Source organism: Tursiops truncatus, chromosome 2 (genome assembly GCF_011762595.2).
Source record: "Tursiops truncatus isolate mTurTru1 chromosome 2, mTurTru1.mat.Y, whole genome shotgun sequence".
NCBI classification, from domain to species: Eukaryota; Metazoa; Chordata; class Mammalia; order Artiodactyla; family Delphinidae; genus Tursiops; species Tursiops truncatus.
In genome coordinates this window covers 33180170-33193174 of record NC_047035.1, presented here as the reverse complement: position 1 = coordinate 33193174, position 13005 = coordinate 33180170, and the positions used below count along the sequence as shown (strand labels likewise).

The window sequence follows — 13005 nt, the reverse complement described above, 5'->3', positions numbered from 1 at the left end:
ACTTAAGGGGAAACTGGAAAGGGGGGTGGTATACAGAGGACCTAAACTAGTTTTCCGTTAATGGACCGGGCCAACCTTGGGAATAAGGAAGCAGGGAGACAGTGGGCCCCTGTACCTGGCACGGCCAGCTGGCCTTGGCCACGCCCGTTCCTCTCTCCCCGCACACGCCGCCTTCCACCATCTGAGCAGGGGAGCCAGCCCTGCCTGTGCTTCTAGAAGGCTTCCCAGACCTAATCATAAAAGGAGGGGAAAGGAGGGAGAAGGAGACCTACCTGCACAAAGGACTTCCAGGACTCCGTCAACAGCCCCGGGAAGGTGCTCGGGCACCTGGCCCAGGCCACCCCCTAACCTCCTTATACCTGCTGACTCCCAGTGGCTCTGGGACAAAGCCCATGCTCACCTGGGCCCTGATTTTCAGAAGGCACACCTGGGGAAGTATCTCAGTGGGGGAAGGGCTCCAGCCCAACTCCCTACACCCCTGTCCCTGTGGCTGGTCTCTGCAGGCCTGCCACAACGGGCAGCAGAAGGGCACCACTGATGCCCCTCTGCCACCACTGCAGTCTTGTTACTCACCTCTTTCCGGTCACCCCATTTCTCTCCATCCCCCACCCTTTCCATGCTTTGCTAGAATGTCTGCAGGCACAGTGGACACACAGCACTGGGAGATCTGAGTTCTAATTCTGTTCCCACCATGAGGGAACCAGTGGCTCAGACCACCACCACCTCGGGTCTGTCCCTTAAACTTCACCATCTCACCTAGGAATCTCCCATTTTGCGTGCAGCCACACCTGCCTCAGACCTGCCTCAGTGGCCTCTTGTGAAGATCAGATGATACAGCCACCAGAGGGAGGCGAGTTTTCCCAAGTTGGCCTACTGATAAAACAGGATGAAAATACAGACCCCAACCCGACAAGCGCCATTCTGGTTCAGAAGTTCTGGGGTGGCGGCCGAGAATCGGTATTTAACAAGTAACAGGTACTCGGGTGAATCCTAGAATCAGGCGAGTTTGGGCAACTCTGGGCTGTGGAAATGAACAGGAAGTCGTTACCACCTTGCCTTCTGGGTAGAGAAGGGGAAGAAGAGTTTGTGAAAGGGCTCCTTGGCTTTGGGCTCGCTTCCAAAATAACAAGCCCTGCCCCCGCGTAGGGAGCCCACCAGGTGCAGGACACCATCATCTCCTTTAGTCCTGGCAGTGATCCCGCAAGACAGACTGCCTTCTTTTTTTTTTTTTTTTTTTTGCGGTACGCGGGCCTCTCACTGTTGTGGCCTCTCCCGTTGCGGAGCACAGGCTCCGGACGCGCAGGCTCAGCGGTCATGGCTCACGGGCCCAGGCGCTCCGCGGCATGTGGGATCTTCCCAGACCGAGGCACGCACCCGTGTCCCCTGCATCGGCAGGCAGACTCTCAACCACTGCGCCACCAGGGAAGCCCTGCCTTCTTTTTATAGATGAGGAAACTGAGGCTCAGAAGGAGGACATGTTCAAGGACACAGCTAGTAAGATGGCAGAGCTTCCCTCAGCCCAGAACTGGCAGCTCCGAGGCCGGGCTTTTCCCAACACCCCGAAGCCTCTGCAGGATGAACTCTCCTGCAGGGAGGGGCAGAAAGGAGCCAGCAGCTCGAAGCGGGATTCGCAATCCTGTTCCCTCCCCAGAGCCTAGACACGACCCATGCATGGGTGGTCCCAACCATCCTATCCTGCAGGAGAAAGGAAAGCTCTACTGCACGGCGGTGAGGCTGCTATTTCCTGTCCTCAAATATGAGGGAGACAGGGGTCCTGGAGCCTGCAATCTACAAAGGTAGGTAGGACCACCCCTAAGAAACAGTCACACAGCAACCACGGCAGGGGCAGTTCCGAGCCAGACCTCCTGGTGCCGGGGAGCGGGGCTCCAAGAAGGCCTGGCAGGGAAGGGTGCTGAGATCAGAAGACATGTCACATCTGGAACGAAGCCCAAGGCACCCCGGACCCCTTCTTCCCCCCAACACACAATCCCTGCTCAGCGAGCAGCAGCCAGCCCCACGAGGGCTCCGAGCAGCTGCGGACTCCCTGGAGAGGAAGCAGTTTCCTCCTGCAGAGGAGATTGCCACCACCCAGCCAGACAGCATCACACGGCCCCTTCCTCTCTCACCCAGTCTCTCCAGGGACCAGACACCCGAGAAGCAGAGGGAGAGCGCCATAGCCTAAAACCTCGCCTTCCTGCAGAGTCCTCCCCCAGGCCTGGCAGCTGGTAACATCTCTCCCACTTAGAGGGCACAACAATGACACAGCTGACATTTAGTGACACTTACCAAGCACTTTGTATGATTATCACATTTACTCTTCACAACAAGAGGTAGATTTTTTTTTTTTTTTTTTTGGCTGTGTTGGGTCTTCGTTGCTGCACGCCGGCTTTCTCTAGTTGCAGGGAGCGGGGGTTACTCTTCGTTGAGGTGCACAGGCTTCTCATTGCGGTGGCTTCTCGTTGTGGAGCACAGGCTCTAGGCGCGCAGGCTTCAGTAGTCGTGGAGCACAGGCTTAGTTGCTCCACGGCATGTGGGATCTTCCCGGAGCAGGGCTCGAACCCGTGTCCCCCGCATTGGCAGGTGGATTCTTAACCACTGCGCCATCAGGGAAGCCCTAAGAGCTAGATTTTGATCCCCCATTTTAGAGATGGAAAAACTGAGGCTCAGGAATGTTAAGTAACTCAGCTGGCAAAGAACAGGCCTCAAACCCCAAACCAGGAGTTCCCTAACCAAATTCCAAATTCTTTCCACTTTCTCTTTCTCTCACTGAGCATCCACTAAGTATAGGGCACTAGACCAGTGACTACTAGAACGAGAGAGGGCCCAGCTCTCAGGAAGCCACAGCCAAGCTGACAGATAACTACACACCCCACCAGTGAGACACAGACTGAGCACCCAGGGGAACGATACACAGATCCCTGCAGGGGGCAGGTCGGCGGCACGTGGTGGAAGTCCATTCCAGACAGCAGGCAGCAACCAGTTTGCTCTGCGGTGTGAGCGTATTTGGGGGCCTGACTTGAGATAGTGGTCGACTGTGGGTAGAGCAGGGAGCAGGAGAGGAGAGCCTGCTCTGTTAGCAAGAAATAGACCTTTTCTCCAAAGGTAGCTAGGAAGTGTTGCATTAGTCTCTGGAACTCCTCGGCCAGCAATCGTTCACAGGCTAACCCTCTGGGAGAGAAATGGCCTGGGGCAGAAACAACTGGGGGGGAAAAAACAAAAAAGCGAATGGGGAGAGTGGGGCCAGCTGGCTCTGGGGTCCCCGTTCCACCCCAGGGCACCCAGAAGACTACAGCCCCCTTCCCCAGATCTGCAGCAGGAGAAGGGATAGGAACCTGGCCCAAAAAGGCCCTTCTTCACCGGGAGATGCCGGAGCTTCACACTAGCTCAGCAGCTCCAAACCTCCCTAGAGCTGTGCTGCAGCCAGCCCCGGACACGGTACACAAAGGAGACCCAGCTGGCCAGCCCGCCCACCTGCCCACCTCTGCCGACAGCTACCACAGCAGACCAGCGGGCCAGGGACCCAGCCCTGGGGGAAAAGGAAGGAGGGCGGGGGCGGGGGCGGGGGGGGGGGGGAGGGTGGGGGCGGGGGGGGGAGGGCGGGTGGCCAGCGTGCTGTGCCACCTGCCACAGGTGCTCAAAGAGCCTGAGAGTCGCAAACAGTAAATACATAAAATTTAGCAATTCCATTTCTGGGTATATACAGAAAAGACATGAAAGCAAGGACTTGAACAGGTATTTGCACACCCATGTTCACAGCAGCGTGATTCACGATAGCCAAAAGGTGGAAGCACCCCAAACGCTCATCAGCAGATGCACGGGTAAACAAGATACGGCGTGTACATGCAACGGAATATTAGTCAGCCTTAAAGAGGAAGGAAATGTTGACACACACCACAGCGGGGATGAACAGTACAGACTTTATGCTGAGTGAAGTAAGCCAGACATGAAAGGACAAATGCTCTCTGACTTCACTTTAATGAGGTCTCTAAAGCAGTCAAGTTCACAGAGAAGAAAGCAGAATGGTGGGGGGCCAGGGGCTGGGGGAGGAACAATGGGGAGCTGTTGTTTGATGGGTACAGAGTTTCCGTTTTGCAAAATGAAAAAGTTCTGGAGATGGACGGTGGTGACGGTTACACAACAACATGAATGTAACTATTGCCACTGAACTGTCCACTTAAAGGTGGTCAGAATGGTAAATGTTATGTATATTTTACCACAATTAAATAATATATAAATTAAATACCAAATCTTATGTGTGGCACAGAAGAATAACCATGTCACCTGTGGGGAATTGTTTTTTTTTTGTTTTTTGGGTTTTTTTTTTTAACATGAGCATGTCTTACTTTCATAATAAAACCAAAAAAGAGATTGAGACTTACAAGGCAAAAACATTTCAAATCACGACACATGAGGGGGTTTAACAACTCCCAGTTCTTAGAATGGGACAATGCTGTCACCGGACTCCTCCCCTTGCCGCCACCACCAGCCTGCCCTGCAGAGGACCACAAGAAAGGCCCTCCCAAAGGCAGTAAGGCAGACTTGGGGTGGGGGACAGCGGTACTGTCGCCCGGCCCTCCTCCACCCTTCATGAGACCAGCAGGAGGGGAGTGCCGCTGACCCAGGGCCAGAGGCGGTGAGAGGGTTGGGGGCCCCTCCCTGGGCTCTGACTCCAGGGTGACTCCAGCTCTGGTTTCCCCGCAAGGAAATGAGCCCGCCCGCCCTTTTCCCCCTTCTAGGACAGCACAAGGGAATGACGTGGCCCATCCCTGCATGCCCCGGCCTCTCCCCAGTCGGCTCTGGTGAAACCACCCTCCGCAGTGGGGAGCAAGCTAGAGCGAAGAGGGTGGCAGACGAAATGGCTCATCCGCCCGACTGAGGAAGATGGGGGATGGGGAGGACAGTGGACCCTCAACTCCCTCCACGAACACACCAGGCTCGGGCTCCAGTCCTGCGTTCCCACTGACCAGCCGTGTGGCCTTGCCTCAGTTTCCTTACCTGTAACTTGCAGGGGATGGACCTTTTGCTATCGAAGGCTCCTTTCGGCTCTGAAACTCTAGACTTCCCTGAAAGCTGGGTGATGTGCCGGAACTGAGCCAGGGCTGGAGAAGACAAGACCCAGCCTTGGAACGGGACAGCTTCCGAACAGATGCTCAGAAGGAAGCACAATGCTTCTAACTGGAACACCAGCACCTCCACCCTCAGGCCAAGCCACCCACTCATCCATTCATTGAATTTTTTCTGAGCTCTTCTTCCCCTGAGCCAGGGACCATGCCGGGGCTGGAAAACGGCGGTGAGTCAGCCAGCCTTCGAGGCACTCACAGCCTTGTGAATGTTGCCACCAAATTTCAAGACTGGCCATCACGAGCTCTGTCCCCAAAGCCGGCCCTTTGAGGAAGCAGAGCCTGGAAGAGTAACAGCAGGCAGAAGGGGAAGCCATACGGGGCCCTGAAAAGAGCACTGAACCAAACTGGGAGTCAGGACAGTCTGGTTCGAATCCCGAGTCTACTGCGGACTCTGACCTTGGACAAGCTTCTTCAGCCCTCTGGGCCTCCAGTTCCTTATCTGTCAAGAAGGGACTGGATCTGGTCTTTGCAGGACCTTCCAGCTCTGACAACCTGGGCCTCCTGGACGCAAGCCCTCAATCCCGGAATCACGGCCGGGAGGCCTGCGGGAGCCAGCAGCACTGCTGACCCATCCGGGACCCTCAGACGCCAGACAAGCCAGGCTGACAGCCGGCCAGCTCTGCGACTCTGCAGCTCCGCCTGCAAAGCCCAGCTGCTGGAAGCAAATGCCTGCTTTAACCTCAGGGGTAAAATGGATGTGGAAGTTTTCTCAAAGTTGGAACCATTTATCTTGGGATGGGGTCGGAGGACCCGAAGGAAGCTCTGTGCATTCCCTGTGCCCCACTGCCTAGTACGGGAAAGTGGAGCCCCTCTCGCCCCATCTCTGCCGGATTTGAACCATAAACACAGCCCTTTTCTGAAGGGAAGGACTTAACACAAACCAGATGCAGTAGGGACTTTCCCCCACCCCCTCCTGGCCCTAAAATTAAACATTCAGTGTCCCTTCTGCCAAAATTCACTTGAAGGCCAAGCCTTAAGGAGCCAGCACCTCCGGTTCTCACCCTCACACGCTCTCAATCACACCCCCTCTTAAACAAAATGTCAAGGTCTCCAAATGGAAAATGGGGATGGGCGGCCTCCCAGCAGTGCCCAGCACCCCTGCAGGCCAGGGAAAGATCTAAAAGGAGAGATCACTGGGGAAGGAACACTGATCCCCCACTGCCAACCCAAAAGGGACCAAAGGCCAGCCTCCCAGGAGTGGATCCTGAGCAGGGGATTTGCCCCTGGGGAGGGCACGCGTGGGGCTTGCAGACGGGGCACAGCCAACACGCCGGGAGCGGGCCTGTGCAACAGCCCTGTCCCAGGGGACTCCGGAGATTACTGGAAGAGTTCGCTTCCTGGACTTCAGTTCCCAGTCTCTAGAAATGGGGTGAATCACAGGCATTTATTTAAATAACTCTGATCTCAGTCAAAGCGGCGAGGACCTGGATAGAACCCATCTCAGGAGAACTGGACTCTTCTTGCTGGGTTTTGCAGGCTTCCCAGCTGCCAGGCTGGTTGCCCCCTGGTCCTACAGATCCTTCCAACTCCCGGCTGAAGGCCCAGACCATCCACCCACCTGCCCCCTCCGCTCCCCACAGTCCCTGGCCGTGCTAGGGCCAAGCCTCAGCACCCAGCACTAATCAGCTTGCCCAGCACATCGTGTCTCCCCAGGGAGAAGAAACCTCCCCCTGAGCTCTCAGGCTCAGGGGACCATGTCTTACCCCCTCTGTGTGCTCCACGGGGCTCAGCAGTGCACAGCACACACCAAAGCGCTCAGAACGGACAGTCAGATCTCACTGAGCTGCCATTCCTCAAGAAAAAGGACAGGTGATAGCAGAAAGACATCTGAAGCAGGATGTTGCCTCAGATAGCAATTCTCTGACTTGCTATAAAATTTGAGTACTATTTTTTTTAAGTATTTAATCCTACAACTTCAACACAGCCATTTTCACTTTTGTACGTAATCTTCCTGTTTACGTGGGTTTTACAGTTGCAACCGATTATAATGCTCCATAAAGTTCTCCTACTTTCAACCGTCTGTGGAACATTTCATTCCTGTGTAATCTTCCTAAATGTCATTTAAAGGCTGAAAATATGCTCCACCACTATCACGTGTCAGGACGGTTTGTAAAATTCCTCCCCTGACGTTAGTGAGACACAGAAGCCTTCCTTCTGCTCCTATGGAGAGCAGAGAATATTCTGAAGCATTACTTTGTTTTAGTTGGACAGTTTCCTCAGGACACTATCCTGGGGGTAGAATTATCCAGCCCAAGGGTAAGAACATTTCCATAGTTTTTGCTACATCAACGAACCAGATGCTAACCCAGGCTGCACCAATCCTCAAGGCCTTCAGAAAAGAGCGCAAGCATTTATTCGACTAGAAACTTGCCCTGATCGGATTTTATTTTTACCTTTTTAAAGTTACGTTGTACTGACTGGAAGAGTTCATCTTCTCTGGGCCTCCAGGTTCAGCGCTCTGGAGATCCTTTTTCTAAAATCTCACCCCCTCTATACCCATCCTTCTTGTAACCCTAGTCCACTCTGACAACAGCAGACCTGTTGTGGCTCCCTTGACGGCTTCCCTACCAGACTCAATGCCCTCCCATTTCTGAGGCCCCTGATCCACTTCTACGCCATGACCTCCACAGCGCCACGTCTCCCCTGCAGAACTCCCACTAGGCAGAGAGGCTGCCAGAGGGTTTCTGGACCTAGAACCCCCGAGAGGACCCCTAGTGGTGTGGAGTCATTGGGGAATTGCCTGTTGAGCTCAGTCCTACAGGCCTTCTAGCTTCCTGCTGCTGGGACCCCTGTCTCAAGGGGGCAGTTTGAGCCCGTGCTAGCAGAACACACTGCTGCTGGCAGACCCTCAGGCTGCAACAATCCAGGGCCATAACTGAGGAGGCGCTCACACAGTCTCGGGCCAACCCAAACTCCTCTTGTCACGCTGTCTGGATGAAAGCTAGAACCCAGACAACAGCCCACAGTCAGGATTTGGCTCAACTGAGCGTACAGGACCAGAGGTCACTAAGGTGGGACAGGGAGAGGAGCCAGGCGAGGCAGGATACACAACACTGGAAAGCCCTCCCTCCACAGGAAACCAAACAACAGAGCGGGCAGGTCACTGCAGGACACAGATGTTTGTGCTCAGTGGCGAGGCGGGCCCTCAGCAGGCCCGGAGGGACTGGAGGGCAGCATGGGCCGCCTGTCTGATACAGACACCCCTCCGCATGCCCGGGATGAGAAAAGTGGCTTCCACCATTATCACTGCAATACTGCTTCAACACAGCCTTGCAGACAGTCGACGGGCCCACCTGCTCCAAAGCCAAAAACAATCACAGTCAGAGAAGCAAGAGGAGATTTGCTTTCCTTTCTTTCCTTTCCTCTATCCATATTCCCCCTCTGTGTCTGGGGTCCAAAAGAGATGCTTGGCTCACATCTTGGAGAGCTAGTGAATTTGCTGTCTAAGCCTAACAAAGGAGACGAAGCATCAGCAGGACGTCCCAGAGGAGGAGTGAACGGGAATGAAGGAGCTGAGTTTGTTTAGCTGAACTCCTGCCGTTCAGACTGAAGCAACAATATTCCCAGGTAATCCTTTGCAGAGGTCTCTGGTGTTACCTAAAAATTAAGGCGGGAGCTTGCAAGAAATGCAGATTCCTGGGCTCTGAGCCCAGTGTACTTGGTTCAGCCGGTCTAGGCAAGGCCCAGGAAGCTACAATTTTTACATGAACTCTAGGTGGTCCGTGGACCACCCTTTAAGGATTACAGCCTTGGAGTGAAATTCTCCACTTGGGTGGCAGAGGGTGGATGTGCCCTCGGGAACCAGGATGCCTACAGGGAAGCCGTGGTCACCTGGAGTCGGTGGTCATTTAATAAGGTGTAAGGAGGACGCCCTTAATTGCTACTGGCCTCGACTCCTCACAGCAAAGAAACCTCTCCTTCACAGAGCAAAAGCACAAGTCACTGCCTCCTCAGGAGTCCCTCTCTCCCTCCAATTACCATGAATTGTAATTGGACCCGCCTTGACAGTTCATGTGGTTTCCTGGGTGGGGAGAGGCAAAGAGGGTAGAGTGTCTAACAAACCAGACAGAATTAATCAATCCCAGCCTCTCCACATGGCCGCAAGCTGGAGCGCCTTACAAGGCTCCAACAGGGAGCTCTTTACCCAAACAACCGGAACAGTAGCTGAGACATTCTGATGGCTTCCCCCTCAGGGCCCCCAAGGAAATGTCCCAACACGCAGATTCTCTGTGGTGAATCCCATGGTTCCAAAGTTCTGATCATCCACAGCCCCCGGACCTTGGAAAACTGTCCCCAGCTGTGTCAGATGGGCTGGCCATAGGACAGACAGCACTAGGGACATCAAGCCTCCTCTAGGTGCACCTCCTAGAGCCCTGAGAGTCCCACACGTGGGTAACTCGAAGATGCCATCATTTAAGCATCACTTCTTCCTCCCCCAAGAGACATCTATGAGCCTCCAGCTACGGTCCCTGCCCAAATCCCACCCAACTCAAGGGGACGGCCAGAGCTGTAGGGAAAAGGAAGCTCCTGTGCACCACCTCCATACTGAAGATAACACAACCATCCAGGTGTGTCCTACTGTATGCATGGCACCAGGCACCCCCCGTATAATCACCCCTTTTGGCATCTGAAGCCACCTAAGAAATCATTAGTCAGCTCTTAGAGCTCTTAGGGACTGAGGCCTCCGTCCCTACTTGAAGTCAAGTCATATCATGAACAGACCTTCTTCGTCCTCTCACTCCAGCATCTGGGAAATTCAGAGCAGATGCGTAACTGCTCGGGTGACAGAAGTATCACTGTGGGTTGGAGGTGTCAGCCCAGCACCAGCACCCTAACCAAGAGTTCAGCAAGGGCCCATCCAGACCAGGAAGTGGTCTCCCCTGCCTGGAGGCTTCCTCTTGAAGACAAGCGGTAGAGGAGAGGGTCACCTGGACCACGGGATGCTCGGTTCAGAGAAGTGAGAACCAGCACAGAGATGACAGGTGTAGGTTCTCACTTACGACTCGTCCTACTTCCCTTCAGTTTCACCGAACACCCTGGCTCTTCTGACAAGCCTCACAGACAGACAGGAACTTGGGGAATGCGGTCAGGAGCCAGGGCTGGGCAGAATTTTCTCAGACACAGGTTCTTCTTTTTTTTTTTTGCCTGCGCTGGGTCTTCATTGCTGCACGCGGGCTTTCTCTAGTTGTGGTGATCGGGGGCTACTCTTGCTGTGGAGCACGGGCTTTAGGTGTACTGGCTTCAGTAGTTGTGGCTCGCAGACTCTAGAGCCCAGGCTCAGTAGTTGTGGCACAGGGGCTTAGCTGCTCCACGGCATGTGGGGTCTTCCCGGCCCAGGGCCAGAAGCCATGTCCCTTGCACTGGCAGGCAGATTCTTAACCACTACGCCACCAGGGAAGCCCTCAGATTCTACTTCTTGACCGCCTGTCCCACCAGCACTCATCAGCTGCACCCCCGGCCCTTAGATCTCACCTGGTATGTGGTAGCTACTGAGGACTCTGCTAAGTTGCCACTAGGTGATAATATTTCACACTTTCCATCCAAATATCTAAACCCTGAGTTTCCAAGCCAACTTCTTATGTATCTAGCACTAGATGAAAATGTTATGAAGGTCTTTAGAACCTTAGAAATGTAAGTCCACAAGCCAGACAGGCCAATGGCTGAAAAGATATTTTGGGTCAGAGGAAAATCAGGCACCCCCCTGCCAGGTAGGGGCACCTAGGGACAGCCATTAAAGGAGGGACTGTCCCGGCTCAAACTCCTGCCTGACGAGAGGCAACAGGTTCACCACAGCAGACCATCAAGAGACACACCTCCATGCTCTCAGGTGGTAGAACTTCAGGCAATCCTTATTTTCGTCTTTGTATTTTGCTGTATTTTCCAAATCTGTCACAATAAAAATTACTTTCCTTTTTAATTAGTTTTAAAAAAATAGGTTGAGTGTGCAATCTATAAAAATTTTAAATCGCTATGTTGTACACCTGAAACTAATATAATATTGTAAATCAACTGTACTTCAATGAAAAATAGGTTGTGCGTTGCTGGTGACACACTATGCTAGTCTGCCTTTTATTTTTTTTTAATTTTTATTAGTCTGCCTTGTAAAGGCAACTGATTAATATGTAAAAGGACATATAGAAACGATCACCTCCTTTGACTGATGAACTCAGCTCATAGATATTATCCTAAAATGCAGGAAAATGTCCACATGAAAGGAATATTTATAGAGGAATTATCTATGAGAGCTCAGAACTGGAAACCATGGGGCTTCCCTGGTGGTGCAGTGATTAAGAATCCTCCTGCCAATGCAGGGGACATGGGTTTGAGCCCTGGACCGGGAAGATCCCACATGCCATGGCACGACTAAGCCCGTGCGCCACAACTACTGAGCCTGCGCTCTGGAGCCCGCAAGCCACAACTACTGAAGCCCGCGCGCCTAGAGCCCGTGCTCTGCAACAAGAGAAGCCACTGCAGTGAGAAGCCCGTGCACAGCAATGAAGACCCAACACAGCCAAAAATAAATAATTAATTATTTTTTTTTAAAAAAACCGGAAACCATGAAAATGTCCAACAATGGGAGAATTAAGAGGAGAAGTATGGCTGAGGAGTGGGGCAGCCAGTAGAGGTCCACGCCCAGGCCCAGGCCCAGCCTCGACTGGACGGCCTCGTCCCTCCTCTGTGGCAAAGAGCCTGGGGCCAGGAGCACCTTGTTGAGATGTACAGCAGACCCCCAAGTGCTTCCAGAGGACAGCTCTGGCCTTGACAGTTTTCCTGTGAAGAGGTGATATAGGCCAAACTCTCATTTTCCTAAGGAAATAGCAGCTTTGGCCCTCATGTGCCCAGCACTGAAAGCAAAAGTTCTCATCTCAGTAAAGGCCGCAGAAAACCTCTGAACACAGGAGTCCACACAGACCGCCCTCCGGCTCCTGTCAGACAACTGCATGTAAGTCTCCAGGAAACGCTGACAAGCATCTCCAAGGACTGGGGCCTCGCTCAGGCTGCACCTCCAGAAACAGTAGAATAAGATTTCATTCTTCAGCTCCCCACAGAAATGCCTTCACACCAATGTGATTTAACATCATGCCTTTGGCTCTACTGGGGTTGATTTAAGAACCAATATACAAAAAAGGTCTCTATGTTCCATGAAACTAACACTGATGGCATCATCCACCACACTGCTCTCCTAAAATGGAAGAGCCCTGGGTGTTCAGTGCTTACACAGAGAGGCAAAGCGTCTCTTTCCAATGAACTGGTACACTTCCCTTTACTAGGAAATAACAGATGTGAATTCTAATTTCTTGTTTTGTTTTGGCTGCCGGGAAGCTCAAAACTAGGGTCAGTGCTGACTTACAAAAACAAACCTTTTCTTTTTTTTAATATTCATTTATTTAGCCGCATCGGATCTTAGCTGCGGCGTGCAGGCTCTAGAGCGCGTAGGCTTGGTTGCCCCATGGCATGTGGGATCTTAGTTCCCGGACCAGGGATCAAACCTGCGTTCCCTGCATTGGAAGGCGGATTCTTAACCACTGGACCACCGGGGAAGTCCCAAGACAAACCTCTTCTAACACTATTTTCTCAATTAGCTCACCCCACCACCATCACCCTGACAAAGCTCTGGGTCATCTAACTTTAATTTAAAACTCTGTTTTACATGAGCCTTTTTTTTTTTTTTTTTTTTTTGGCAGTACGCGGGCCTCTCACTGCTGTGGCCTCACCCCTTGCAGAGCACAGGCTCCGGACGCTCAGGCTCAGCAGCCATGGCTCACGGGCCCAGCCGCTCCGCGGCATGTGGGATCTTCCCGGGCCGGGGCACGAACCCGTGTCCCCCGCACTGGCAGGCGGACTCTCAACCACTGCGCCACCAGGGAAGCCCTACATGAGC

General features: G+C 53.2%; 1 protein-coding gene across 5 annotated transcripts in view; it reads right to left on the bottom strand.

The window, feature by feature from the left end:
• ACTN1 (actinin alpha 1) overlaps nt 1-13005 on the bottom strand; it is a 95716-nt gene that overhangs the window by 61602 nt on the left and 21109 nt on the right. Inside the window, exon 1 of one of the 5 annotated variants that reach the window (XM_073800326.1) lies at nt 4996-5017. The exons of the other annotated variants lie outside the window; for them this stretch is intronic. The gene's annotated coding sequence lies outside the window, so the exon portion shown is untranslated. Of the gene's footprint in view, nt 1-4995; nt 5018-13005 lie in introns of those variants that run through there. 5 annotated transcript variants of the gene reach the window in all.